General features: G+C 41.0%; 1 protein-coding gene across 13 annotated transcripts in view; it reads right to left on the bottom strand.

Moving 5' to 3' along the window:
- si:dkey-178k16.1 (band 4.1-like protein 1) overlaps positions 1–13,447 on the bottom strand; it is a 39,768-nt gene extending 26,321 nt beyond the window's left edge. For 2 of the 13 annotated variants that reach the window (XR_005950696.1, XM_041256749.1), the window contains exon 1: positions 12,919–13,447. The gene's annotated coding sequence lies outside the window, so the exon portion shown is untranslated. The remainder of the gene's footprint in view (positions 1–12,918) is intronic. The other 11 variants (XM_041256744.1, XM_041256743.1, XM_041256741.1 and 8 more) reach the window with 9 other exon arrangements.

The following is a 13,447-nucleotide window of genomic DNA, read 5'->3' as shown; positions in this document are numbered from 1 at the left end:
ACAGAAATACCCTGTACAACCGCTACAGTCCACAGAAATACACAATTTCTTTTCATAACCTTGTTAGACAAAGGCTGCGGTAACGATGGGATATTATATGTCACCAACATCACCTCATATCTCAGATTGTAACCACCAATATTACTAGATTCCTCTGTTAATATAAGCCATTATCTACCGCTTTAGTAGGGCTAAATACATCATGTCTATGTTAAGCTATGAAACAAAGTGTAAGCCACAAGTGGAAACGAGACGGGGCGTCATTTCTACAACGAAACACAAAGAGCTCACACAAAACCAGGTCTGTGCACGACCGCTCAAGCGTTCCTCTGACAAATGGCAAGATTCAACTGGGAGTTTTAACAGTCCTGACCACTGCCAGGAGATAATCCCTCAAATACTGTAAAAACGCAGCGCACCCTGCTCTGCCTGATTAGAGACCATTTACATTCAATATTGCAAATTATGAGCAGGTCGCTTCTGAAATGAGGAACAAGGTGGCACATGTCCAGACCATATGGGCACCTTTCCAAAGGAGACGGAACAGCAGCAAGGCTATGAAGGGAGCCTACTGTTTGCAGTAATTAACTACAAGATTGTGACAGTGACCTTTTACTTCTGGGCAGTTCACCTCGTCAATATTTTATCTTTCATTTTCCATCTGAAAACTACAATACCCAGTTTGCTCAAGATGTTTTCCCAGAATTCTGTTCTATCTGAGTGTTTGTGTTTCCATGGTGATGCCTGACTAGATCAAGTAAGTTCTTCAGCACCTGCTTGGTTCTGGATGCTTGGAACATGTTGCTTTAATAAATATATGCAGAATTGTTTGAAGCAATGATTGGATTTCCAGACACATTATCACTATAGCTCGCTATATCACTGTAAGGTTAACTCGTCTAAGACTATTTTAGAGATGTAGAATTTATAGGACATGATTGCAGGACAGAAGTACTCCTGACAGCTTCAAAAAGAAATGGCGATACTAAAGAAGCTACTGAATACATCAGGTGAATCAAGTGTATATTTCTATCGAATTTGTATCTTTATCACTTTTGGAAGAGTCAGAATTCAATGCAGGTCGATTCATATTCCCGAAGTCAAACACAATAACTCTGCTCCTTATATCCGTTTATTAATGACACGTCTCTACTAAGGGAACATATCCAGACCAAACTCATAACTCAAAGTCCACAAGCAGCGAATCAATACAGCCTGTATCAGCAGAGTGATTACCGCTAGACTTTGGAATGGATCTTTCAAAAGGGTTCTGTTTGGTCCATTTATGAAGCAACAAACACCATATGCAGTTTAATATGCAGTTTTATTGTTTTCCAGATAACAAAGTCTTCTAGATTTCATTTCGCTGAGCAGTCAAACCCAAATGCATGTAGTGTACCCAATACCAGGTAAATGATTTGTGTTTATTGGATCCACAACACTTTTGACACAATGCTGAAATAACAGTTTGCTGACAACCTCTCAATGAGGAGGATAATTGCCACTGATTGTAAATGTGAGGGAGGACAGCTTTTCTTGTTTTGAAATCAACACATTAATGAATGGATTTATACCTGCAGATAAATACTTCTTAAAAGGCATTTCTGAGTATGAATAGTCAGGACAGCCAAATAAATGGTAATAACTACATCAGTATAAGCATAGAATATCAGTATAAGCATATATAATTCTCATAGGTTATCTTCTATTAAACACTGCTCAGTTCTAAAGACAGATTCTGTGTGCATTCAGCTAAAGCAGCAGAACATGTAGCATGCTCCTGAGAACAGGCTGTCTGACTCAGCCCCAGGTGACAATGTGGGACCTGTCTGCATCTGCACAGAAACCACCCAGGTTTACAGTGAATCAACCCTGCCTTGGAAACTGCTGGAACACTTAGAGTGTGCAGCACTAATCCCCTTTCCACATTCAGAGGTGTGTTTCCATCCCAATCGACCCGTCACTGGAAAAAGACTGGGATCAGAATGCTCCGATGCAAGCTTTGCGCAGTGTGTTTAATAAGGTAGATGTGACACTGCGGGGAAAGCTATTAACAGTGCAGAAGAACAGAGTAAGAATGCAGGTACGCCTTATCCATAAGCACATCACTCTCTCACACACACACACACGACACTGCAGTGCTAGTTCATGTAGATAGCCATGTCTAGGTTATTTTCAGACAGGTTAATGACCTTCTAAGTGAGCATACCTCTATCTTAGCCATCAAGCCTGTGTTAATAGTGGCTGTGATGGAAAGTTTTGTGTTTTTTGTTCCCTTGCCAGCTCGCTCTGCTGAATCACATTCTAGCTAAGCAGTAATAAGCACTCTGCAGCCCTGGCTGCCGCTGTCACAAACAAAGACGCATCTCTCCGGGGCTTGCTAAGCTTAGTTACTCATCCTAACGAGTTTCACCGGATTGAGGCTCTGCAGAGGATCTTTCTCTCTGTCTGCTGGTCATTGCAGACTCATGCACCTGACGGCATTGCAGACCGTCATGCTAAAGCAGCAGAGAATATGTGACAGTTTTGGGCCACCCTTGTAAAGTTAGCTGTAATCCGACTTCTAAAGTTGGGCAGGATTTTTTTGGAGCGCTCTTTTTAGGTGTTTTCTGTTTTGCGTTTCCTGTTTATGCATAGGTAACTAAAAAAAAAAAAAAATGAGGTAAAAGGTCAAAATGAGCCTTTTTTTTCAACCTTTCCTCCATCACAGAATTGACAGTGCATCTCTCTTTCAGTTAGAAAATTCTGTTCAGTTTCAACAAGGCTTTATTGCTAAGGACATAGGCCTCCCTGTGGGAGCAAGCTGACATTTCACTCAACACATATTTTAAAGCACTCAAAATATAAAAGAGATGTCTGCAATTTACTTAAAATCCCTTCACACTGAAAACAAAACCATAAAAAGGAATTCTAAATGTAGCTGGGCACATATACACTCATGTTAAGACACATATAAAGTTGTTCAGTTGGTAGTTAACTGGGTATTTCAGAATGCTCTGAAAGGGAGATACAACAGGCCTGCTTCCAGCTTCAGTATTCATTTCCTGAGAAGAGCAGCACCCACATTCTCTGCAGATAAAAGAAAGCATTAGCAGAGGTCTGAAACCTCATTTAAAAGGGAATGACCTTACAGCAAGCCTGCTGGGACTGTCTCAATCCCTCGCTGACACGCTGCTGACAATCAGGCCAACCCACACAAATCAGCTGACGTTCACAGCTGGTCTACAGCAATATCTACCAACCCCTTCATATCTGAAGTCCCCTTCTTCATCAGGACCCAAAGTTTCCAAACCATAAGGACTGTACAGGGCGTGTCCATTCAGGGTGTGGCTACTCTAAGATTGTACTGTAGTAGCTTTATCAGCACTTAGTGAATATCCTGGGTAACTCCCTGTGCACTGAACAGGTCGACACAGCTTGCACACAGCCTGCATTCAGGAGTTGTGTTGCATCATGGGCAGGCAGATCAGTAGCTAAGACTCGCCCTTGATTTTCTAGTTGCTCTCTGGCATATATCAGGCAAGCACCACTATCACTTTCAATCTCAAGATTCATCATTGTTTCAGATGACTGCGCAAGGCATTTCAAACTACAAAGTCCATACAGAGTGTCCCATAAAGCAGCAGCAGCACAGGCATAACTGTTAATATCGGTTGTCTCTCTTTCACATGTGAAATGTGTTTAAGTGAAGAGGAGCGAATTCAGATCACTCTGATGTTTGTGGTTCAGACAGTCAATGAGGTGTGGCCGCCCAATTAAAAATGAGAACATCCTAATCCTGTATTAACGGATATATATATATATATATATATATTATATATATATATATCTATATATATATATATATATATATATATATAATATATATATATATATATATATATATCACTGTTTCTTAAGCGTTTCCTGGTATTAGCCGGTGCATTTCGACAATTGCTTTACAAATGAAGTGATCAGTGAAATATGAAAGATTATGAACATTTTTCAAAGTGCCTGAATAATTAATTTATTTTGAATCCTTGAGTATTCAGCTAGGATAGTTATGGAACGAAAAAACATTTTTTTCTAAAATGCTCAAATGTTCAGCTTGTGAGAACAGAAGAGCGTTTCTGAAAGATAAAGAACAAGCGATGACATTCCTAGTATTAAAATTTATGCAATTTCCTCTTTAATAACATTTTGAATAAGCTGGCCATATGGTTCAAACCACCCCTACTTGTTATGTAAACAGACAGAACAAGTCTTATTTAACGTTGAGCAAATACACCTAGAATAACCCGTCCAACGCACAGCCATCACCTATCACCTTAACAGTGTAAACGAAACACTTCACTGCACAACCTTACAATTTACCGAACAATAAACCGCCAACGTTTAGCATACGTTCAGCATCTGTATCACCCGTTTCAAATCCATTTTGTGTTATGATAAATATTAATAAGCCATCCCCTTAGAGGGATCATATCAGAACAAGAATGAACTAAAGATAAAAGGAGAGCAAAGTAAAAAGCACAGTGTTATCTTCAAAGATATAAGAAGAGCTTTAATATCAGTAACTACACTCTTTATATACTTGGAGATAACCCCTAGCCGCTCAGTATACCCCTACAATTCATGTTCAGGATGAAAGCTACATCAAACATTCACGTCAAACAGTGAGCTCTGCTAAGGTGGGTTGAAAGCCAAAGGAAATATTGTCCTCATTCAGGAAACAGATGTGTTCAGGGGATAAATCCACATGTGCAAGCTAAACTGTCATTCTATTTACCAGTCCAACGAAGAAAAAAAACAATAATATAAAAACTACCAAGAAATATTGATTTAACTTCTCTTACTACAGTACAGCACCTGATTCATTGTATTTCCTTTCTGGGAAGTTAGAAAGAGGATCAAACTTTGCATTTGGTGCAAAGGTTTAAAACTATGTGATTAATACTAGCAACTCTGTGCAATCCACTTTAACCCTATACTGTACTTGGTTTAAAAGGACATTTATATAGGTGTCATGGCAGTGTACAAAACCATACAGGTCCAAATGCTTCTGATGTCTACTGTTCTGTTATAAACATGGCATATTCACTTGACCTATAATAACATTACTTATTTATGTATTAAGAACATATACAATCTGATAAAGACATACAACGATGTTGGTGATAGGACTCTGTATTGCATTACACATAAGCCCAAGATGGACCTCACTTCAAGAACAAATAATTCAATAAGGACTGCCAATGTGAGACTTTCGCGCATCACCACAAATATGTAAGCAGGTTTCTCAGGATCCATCATTCTTTGCGTTTACATACCATTGAGAAATATTGTAATTTAACTACACAGGTTATACAAAGGATTTGGTTTATTCCTTACATAGAGAAAATGAGGCTGCCTGCTAGCCCAGCTCCTCGTGCAGCTTACACACTGGTAAAACACTTCACCTTGCCTGTATATTTCATACAGCTGTACGCAATGAAGTAGAAAACCGGAAGGGAGCCTCAGGCTGGAGGTTGCTACGGTAACAAATCGGTATCAAAAGTCATTGAATACAGACCTCCTCTGGTTTCTTAGCAACCCCAAGACACTGAGATCCAGAGTAGGAGTTGTGGGAGAGGTGCAAAGTGGGAAGGGACTGACCACCAGTCTCCCAGTCTTCTGGGGATATCACCCATCCATTCTAATACTCACTTGATACCACTAATGTGGCACAAAGACCAATACAGTAAAAGTTCACAGGTGGCGATAGCCACACCTTTATCATTCATTTTCTTGTAACATTTAGCACTGTTCCCTCTTTTTCTTGCGCTGAAGAGCTCTGGGTTCTTGACCTGTTTCGTTTATTCTGTGGTTGAGTATTCTACTCCAATAGTCTTAATACAATCAGACTGTGTGACCTACAGCACAGGAAGTGATTAGATAACAGGAATCTACAGTGCTGCAAAGAAACAAAGAAAGGAAGAAACCTCACGTGCACTAGAAGAGCAGGCAGCGAGAATGCTGCTGATACTAACAAGAAAGGTACATGGCTCCATGTCAGACTAGTATTACTATTATCAAACCAAAATCATTGTGCACCCTGCAGGAAAGCTGTCCTCCTCGGAGGAGAATGGGACAAGCGGACGCATGGGATGACATCTTTACTCTTAAAATGGCAAAATCACAAACTACCCAGTCATCATTCATCTAGACTTCGTTTGTCAAAGATTAATGGCTATTGTGAGACAAACAAAATCAGGTCTAATAGATTGTCATCCCATTATCTGCACTGCCTCTCTGATCAAAGCAGCAATACTCAAATAACTCAAATTATTGAACTAACTTAGTCATATGATTCAAGGCTCCCTAAGCACTCAAAATGTGTTTCTCAGTTTAGTAACACAAAAGCAAATAAAAACAAATGTCTGCTTTAAAAACACTGGAGTGAATCAAATTCTGCAGTGTTTCAATGCTTTCATGATGTGCCTTTGGTGTCTTTTGGTATCTTGTGGCATCTTATCTCTTGTGAATAAAATGTACTTTTATTTTCTGTTAATCTTGATGCGAGTAATCCCACAGGGGTGGTGTGTAATTACATGGCACTCTTTTAAAGCAGGGGCATTACTGTGAGCATTACTTCTGAATGTAAAACAGTAACAAAAAAAACAAAAAAAAAAGCCACTAATCCTGTCAGTGCATTTTCTTGATATTAATGTTACAAAACAGCATTCCACTGGCCACTAAGCCTCTCTTTGTTTCAGTTTCCATGGAAACAAAAGGAGGAAAAGGGATTGATGAGCTCTGCAGAAAATGAATGAAATTTGCTTTAAGAAGAGCAGATAATTTCATTTAAAACCCAATGATGAACGGAGCAGCTGTGAAGGTTGTTAGATCAACTGTACTAGGACTGAGAGTTATGAATACTAAAATCTGTTTGTTAGTATACACACTGAGTGAATACGTGAATTTTGCCATGCAGACTGTACAGGTGTCAGGGACACTGCAGTTCATTTCCAGACAGACCATTACATTGTGCTGGCATTGGATTGCCTTCGCAAGGCAGCTGAAGCATGTTGATGTATTGTGAGGTACTTAAACTTTGACTTTAATTAAAACAGAAAGAGTGTATTTTAACACGGGGGCTTACATTTCAAAACATCCAATAAAAAGAAATTCTTAAAGAAATGTTTTATTACTTATGGAAAAATCTGTAAACTATTGCCCTTTCTGAAAGCCTGGTAACTATGGCAACCGAGCTAAGCGTGAAAGTTCCACAATTGGCCTTGAAACATGTAGTTACTGATTGACAGACAAGCAGGAAATTCAAAAAGGCAGTAGCAGTAACATATTTGTACCAAAATGCATGAGACCTTGCAAAAGAAGGTGATTTCGAATGTCTGCACACAGCGTTAACGACCAAGCCCTTTAAATAAACGCACTGATAGACAGTTACTGTTTTCAGGAGAGCAGAATTCTACAACGAAGCAATTTAACAATAAACCAAATAAATGGGTAAGCAGGATGCACAGGTATGAAGAACAGGTGTGCATGGGATGTTACAGCCTGACAGCTATTCTGTTATACAACATAACAATCGTTTTAGTGGCATTCCCAATACAATCATTTTTCGTAGACTCTGCTCAGTGTCCTGTCATCTGACAGGATCAGAGTCCACAGTGCTGGCTGCAGACCACGTCAGGCAGTGCTTTAGAGCTTATGTGTACAGTGTGTAGGGAGAGCCAAGAATGGGGGTTTAGACTTGCGAAACCACACACACACACACACCGAGACACACACACAAACATACACACACTGAGACACTCACTCACCCCCCAGTCCCTAGACAAGTCAAACCGGTTGGCTCTCCTCACAGCCACATGCCAAGAATGAAAACACAAAGCACTACGGGACAGCAACCCTCAAAGTGGAAGAGGGGTCTGTTGTTGAAAAGATTTGTTTAACTGAAATAAAACTGCATTCACAAGAACATCCATCTAGTGTGCAAACATGACCCCTCAAAGCTGGTCAAAGGAGGGTTTCTAAACAAGTGTAGTGCTTGTCAAGGTCTTTGCTCAAAACTGCAACTGCAAAGCAAATTCAAGTGTCAAAGTTGTTTGTTACTAACAGTTTTGTTATATTATCAGTTTAAATTACATGCCAGAAACGGAAAGAAGCAAAATGCCCTGGACGAGTGAACAGCAGTAAAGAACACAAGGTTTGTACATCAGCGATTTGAGCACTCAAACTGCCCTCTAGCCCCACATTGCTTGTAGATTTCCTCAAATCTTCCACTCTTCCTTAATGCTAGTCTGTGGTTCTCACTATTAAAATCAGAATGGACAAATAGTTCGTTTTTTACTATAGCCATAGTTCCACTTGGAATTTTGTTGAAACTATCTGACAGCAAAGCATTGGCGATCATCTCTACTCTATTTTTGGTCCCAATGTTCAAGGAATATTCTGCTGTGTATCATTACCTGCCATCCAGTTTCCACAAAGCTGGATAGGACAGCATGTAGTTCTAACTGAACCCAGGTGAGTGTAGTAAATTCGGACCAACAGGGAGCAGCAAGTCTTTGTATGGAGAAAAAGTTCAACTACACAACAATAAGGGGAGTATTGATAATGACACAGAAAGGCAGCAGGACAATTGATTTTAAAAACCCTTCAAGTGTTGTTTTTACTGCATGTTTTGGTTGTTTTTTGATGGATGTTGTCATTTACTTGACGACTGCTTATTTGGCACACCAGCGCTAAACTCAGGGGGTCTTTCTTGGTCAAATAAAATCGATGAAATGAAACGGAACCATGTCGCAAGTTTGTCTGTGAAAGGCTGCAGTGTTGTTGCCCAGATATCAAGTCTATTTTTAAATGCACATAATGAGACAGGAAAGAGAACCGCAGGCAGTTAAAATACCAGTTGAGACACTGGTATGTTCCGGCATAGTCACCATTGTTGCGTGCGCTAGCTGACAATGCAGGGAGAGAGGCTCCCAGCTGCACCTTAAACCTCTTTTGTTCCTGTCTGCTCGCTGGAGGTTGCTGCAGGTCTATTAATATGTTTATATTATTTGCTTTATAAATCACTGCAACAAAAAAGACAGCACATAATGAGCCAGGACTGGGAGACTGGGTGGAATCGTGGTTCTAGGTGTGGAATCAGATTACAGTCTCTTATCCTATAATGGTGTTTTCTAGCATCACCATTGTTTAAACCCCTCTGCCAGGATCTCACTGCTTGGGGCTGACTGAACTCTGATCTACTGCAGGTCTACCGTATGCTGTAAACGACCTCATGACCCGTAGATGAGACTTCTTGTCACTCACAGATTCAATTAGGCTAGTCACTCACTCATTGTAAATTTATTCAAGGACTATTTACGCAATTATCTGTGATACCAAAATAGGTAACATTTACTAAAATAAGTAATATGATTTTACTAAAAGAAATACCAACTAGAGAACACTTCTTTTCCTATGTGTTTAATATCCTATTACACATCTTCTTTGTGTATTTAATATCGCTTAGATAATGTTTTTTTTTTTTTTTTTTTTTTTTTATCACACTCACTACAGTAACTAATGTGCTTTCTTAAATCACATTCCTAGTGGGGTGGCTTTAGAAATGACTATAGGGGTTTACAACTGTAATTTCTTCCCCCTACATAACACTGTGAGTTAGTGAAGTTCAGAGGGACTGAAATTACAGTTGCACATCCCTAATGGTAATTCCCAGGTCAATAATGATCTAAGCTGAAACAAGTATAGAGAATGACAGAGGATGTGCATTATAGGATTAGAAAAGGTAATTTTATATTATGAAATTATGTAGTCTACCAATACAAGGACATACATATCAGCACAATGTTCTATTTTGAATTAATCACCAGTGCAAAAGATTCCGCTCTCTTTGACAAACAAAGCAACGTCCTGAAACAGGCTCTCCCTCTTTGGGGCAGGCTGCTGTCAGTTTTTCAGTAATAAGGAATGCTCTGTTGTTCGTTGTTGTGGATCTCACGTGTGTTTCTATAGCTGGTAATGATTTGCGTCTGCCGTGATTCTCCCTTCGGCAAAAACCCACGTTTAATATATTTACTGAAGTACGCATGAAAGTAGATTCTTACAATAGACAAAAAAAGCAAGAAAAATAAAAGCAGAACATGCTGCTGCAAACACAAAAGAAATCTGTATGAAGGACAGGCAAGAAAACATATCCCATACACATGTGTTACACGAATGAACAAACAGGTCCACACACCCCTCCTCACCAACACATACTGACAAACACGCTTCATTATCCGAGCCACCACAGAGCCCCACCCCGTGTGAATTGATAATAATTAAGCACACCCTGTGAGCGGGTCTTGACAGGATGGGCCTAAGGCAGCAGCCTCTCATCCTAATAGGAGGCAGCTTTGGAAGGACAGGCCCTGGCAGCACCTGCCAGCCTGCCAGCCTCCCCCAGCCCACAGGAGCCGACTCCCACATTTCAACAGCAAACGCATACATTATAAAACCCCTCAAACCAGTCGAAGAACAATATGCGTATGCTTTACATGTAGGGTAACTAGGTTGGACAAACAAAAAGGCCTGCTGTAACACTGACTTTAGGGTGTATGGCTAACATGGGCACCTGGATTGCAGGTTTACTGTGCTATCCTATACAGAAGTGGGACTTTTCTTATTTACATTAAACATATTTTGAGTATACAGTAAATATGCAACATTTTATAAGAACCATGCTACGTCCATTCCACACAGGTACTTCTGTCATTTCCAATAAAGTGACGTGGCCAGTGAAGCTGATAGTCTGTAAAACAATGGAAGTAGTTATTTTCCCTTAAAACCTTAGTGCTTTTACATCGCTGATGTGTGTGGGTTTCTGCCTGCCAGTATTTGTTTCTGACAAGAGAGGCACCCTATATTAAGATAGGGAAGGATATCGATGTGAACTCAGCAGCAGGCGGGAGAAAATTCCAGAGAAAACAGATTGATCTTCAGCTATCACATTCCCCAAGCACAAGGGCACCAGGGAGGAGGGGGGCTGGGTGGGGGTGGGGGAGTCCTCTCGCTCCCAAAATGATGCTCCCCTTAGCGCCACGCAGCTCTGCACTGCAGTGCTCCATCCCAAACTGCTCAATCTGACTGAGCCAGGAAAATAACACTGCATAGAGACTGCATTGCCTTGTCTGTCTGTCTGTCCACATGGATGGAATCACAACCTACAAAAGGTAAGGGGCTGCAACCTGGATACTGACCTTGTCTGTTTGTCTGCCTGCCTGTCTTCCATTTCACAGGCACAATAATATTAGAGCAGTGATACTCAACTCCGGCTCTTGAGATTAATTCCAGTCCCTGTCTTTATTCCATGCAAGTCCTAAATGAGTTCATTGCCTCTTAGCAGCTTCAATTAACAACATTAGAACCTGACTGGAGTAAAAACCTGGACTGGATCTCAAGAGTTGAGTACTGTACCACTGCACTAGAGAGACATAGTGAGACACTCAGCCATGCCTCATCCTGGATCAAAACAACAGCACTGCCTATCTGTGATCCAGAACTTCGAGACAACAACTTTAATGACCAATCACAAGGGAAGGAGGCGGGGCAGTCACTGGACCCAAACCAATCTAGTGGACAGTAGGATACAATCATTCATAATGGGGAAGAATATTGAAATGATCTTCATCTTAAACTTCTTGATTAACAGTGGCCCAATACCAAGGATTCTTACAAAGAGTCAGGGGTGCTGGTATTACACAAGCAAGCCAAGCCAAGCCAAACTAACCTCTTACTATCTCTGCATACTCTGTGTATGCTCAGCCAATCTGAGGTGTGCACAGCCTAGTGGCAACCAATCACTGTATGATATGCTTCCAAGCACATTATGTCTCTTACCTCATAGGCAACACTGCCTCACCCAAGCCTCAGCGCTAACGAGCGGTAATACTGCCTCCCGCCTCTCAGCTCTAGCCGATAGGCCACACTGTCACCTAGTCCTGGGACTGTAACCACTAAGCCGCAATGCTATGGTACCCAGTCCTAGACATTAATCACTAAGCCACACTGCCTGTGTGTTTGTTATTGAAACTGCTGGTTACTGGTGTATTGACAAATCTATGTGAATGGGGGAGGGGAACGGTAATTTTTCAGAAAACAAAATGAAGGTGGATGCCAGCTGCATTCTGCTTTCAACCAAAACAGACAATGAACTGAAATTGCTTTTTATCAAGTGCTGTCACAAATATGTTCCAACCACTCCTAAATATCAACCCCTCCAATGCTACATGAAGCCCCCCTTAATCGGTATACCTCACAGTAAACCCCTCTCAATCTGTACCCCTCTAAACCTCACAGTACCCAACTCCCCCTCAATCTCTACCCCACACCATAACACAACGATGGTTTTCAAAGGGAGTCTCCTTGAATTTGCATTTACCTTTACCCTGCTATGACAGAGCTCAATGCAATCGAACAGAAAAGCAGGATTCCAAATAACACGTATTTAAAGAACAACCATGTTATTATCGCACCTGGACCCACGCAGCAGGTAAGGTAGGCTACGGCAAATGGGCTTGACAGCTTTATACAGTACTGTGCATAAGCTAAATACACCCTGGCATTATATAATTTCTGGAGGACTCGATCTCCATACAGGCGATCCATCGCGTCACTTTTACAACAGAAAAAAAAAATACCAATGAAAAACACAAGCGCAGCGTGAAAACAAAAGCGATGCGATATGCACTATCACAGTCCCCTATAGTATGACATCTCTGAAATATTGAAACTTATTCACCATTAATGGTACAAAAAAAAAAAAAAACCGCAACACTAAAATTGAGCAACAATTACAGTGTAAGGTTCATTATGAAAAAAAAAAGTCAAAGTGTAAATGATAAAGTCAGAAGAGAAATAGGTCAAATATATTGTTTGCAAGCCTACCTTTACCAGGAGATCCGTCTGTCAGTGTCTCCTGATGTGAATCATTGAGGTGGGGGGCACTGCGTGCAATTCAACACGGATCGCCACCGCCCCGCTGCTTCTTTTCCCTACCACTGGAGGTACTCCGAGAGAGTTAGAAGAGAGGGAGGGAGGGAGAAAGCGCAGAGAGTGAAAGAGACGTTTCACATCTGAGATCACTGAGACGAGAGCGTCGGTGACAGCGAAGCAGGCTCTGTGCGCATTAAAATGCAAGGGACCGCCTCTGCCTACACCGATACGACGATTCCACTGACTCACAGCTTGGAGGTTTTTATCTTTCTTTCTCTCTTGTTTGTATGTTTTCCCGATTGTTCTCCCACAATCCTACAGACAGCTTGTGCCAGGTCACCATGTAAAACCACAGAGTCTGCAAAAATGGAAAGAGTGGGTGGGTGCGAAGAGAATTAAACACAGCAGCAGCAGCTACTGCATTTGCACAGAGGCGCTGCCAAGGCGGGCGTATTGACTATGATATGATTGGCTAAGCAAA

This window comes from Polyodon spathula, chromosome 8 (genome assembly GCF_017654505.1).
Source record: "Polyodon spathula isolate WHYD16114869_AA chromosome 8, ASM1765450v1, whole genome shotgun sequence".
Taxonomy (NCBI): domain Eukaryota; kingdom Metazoa; phylum Chordata; class Actinopteri; order Acipenseriformes; family Polyodontidae; genus Polyodon; species Polyodon spathula.
This window is presented reverse-complemented; position numbering and strand designations above follow the sequence as displayed.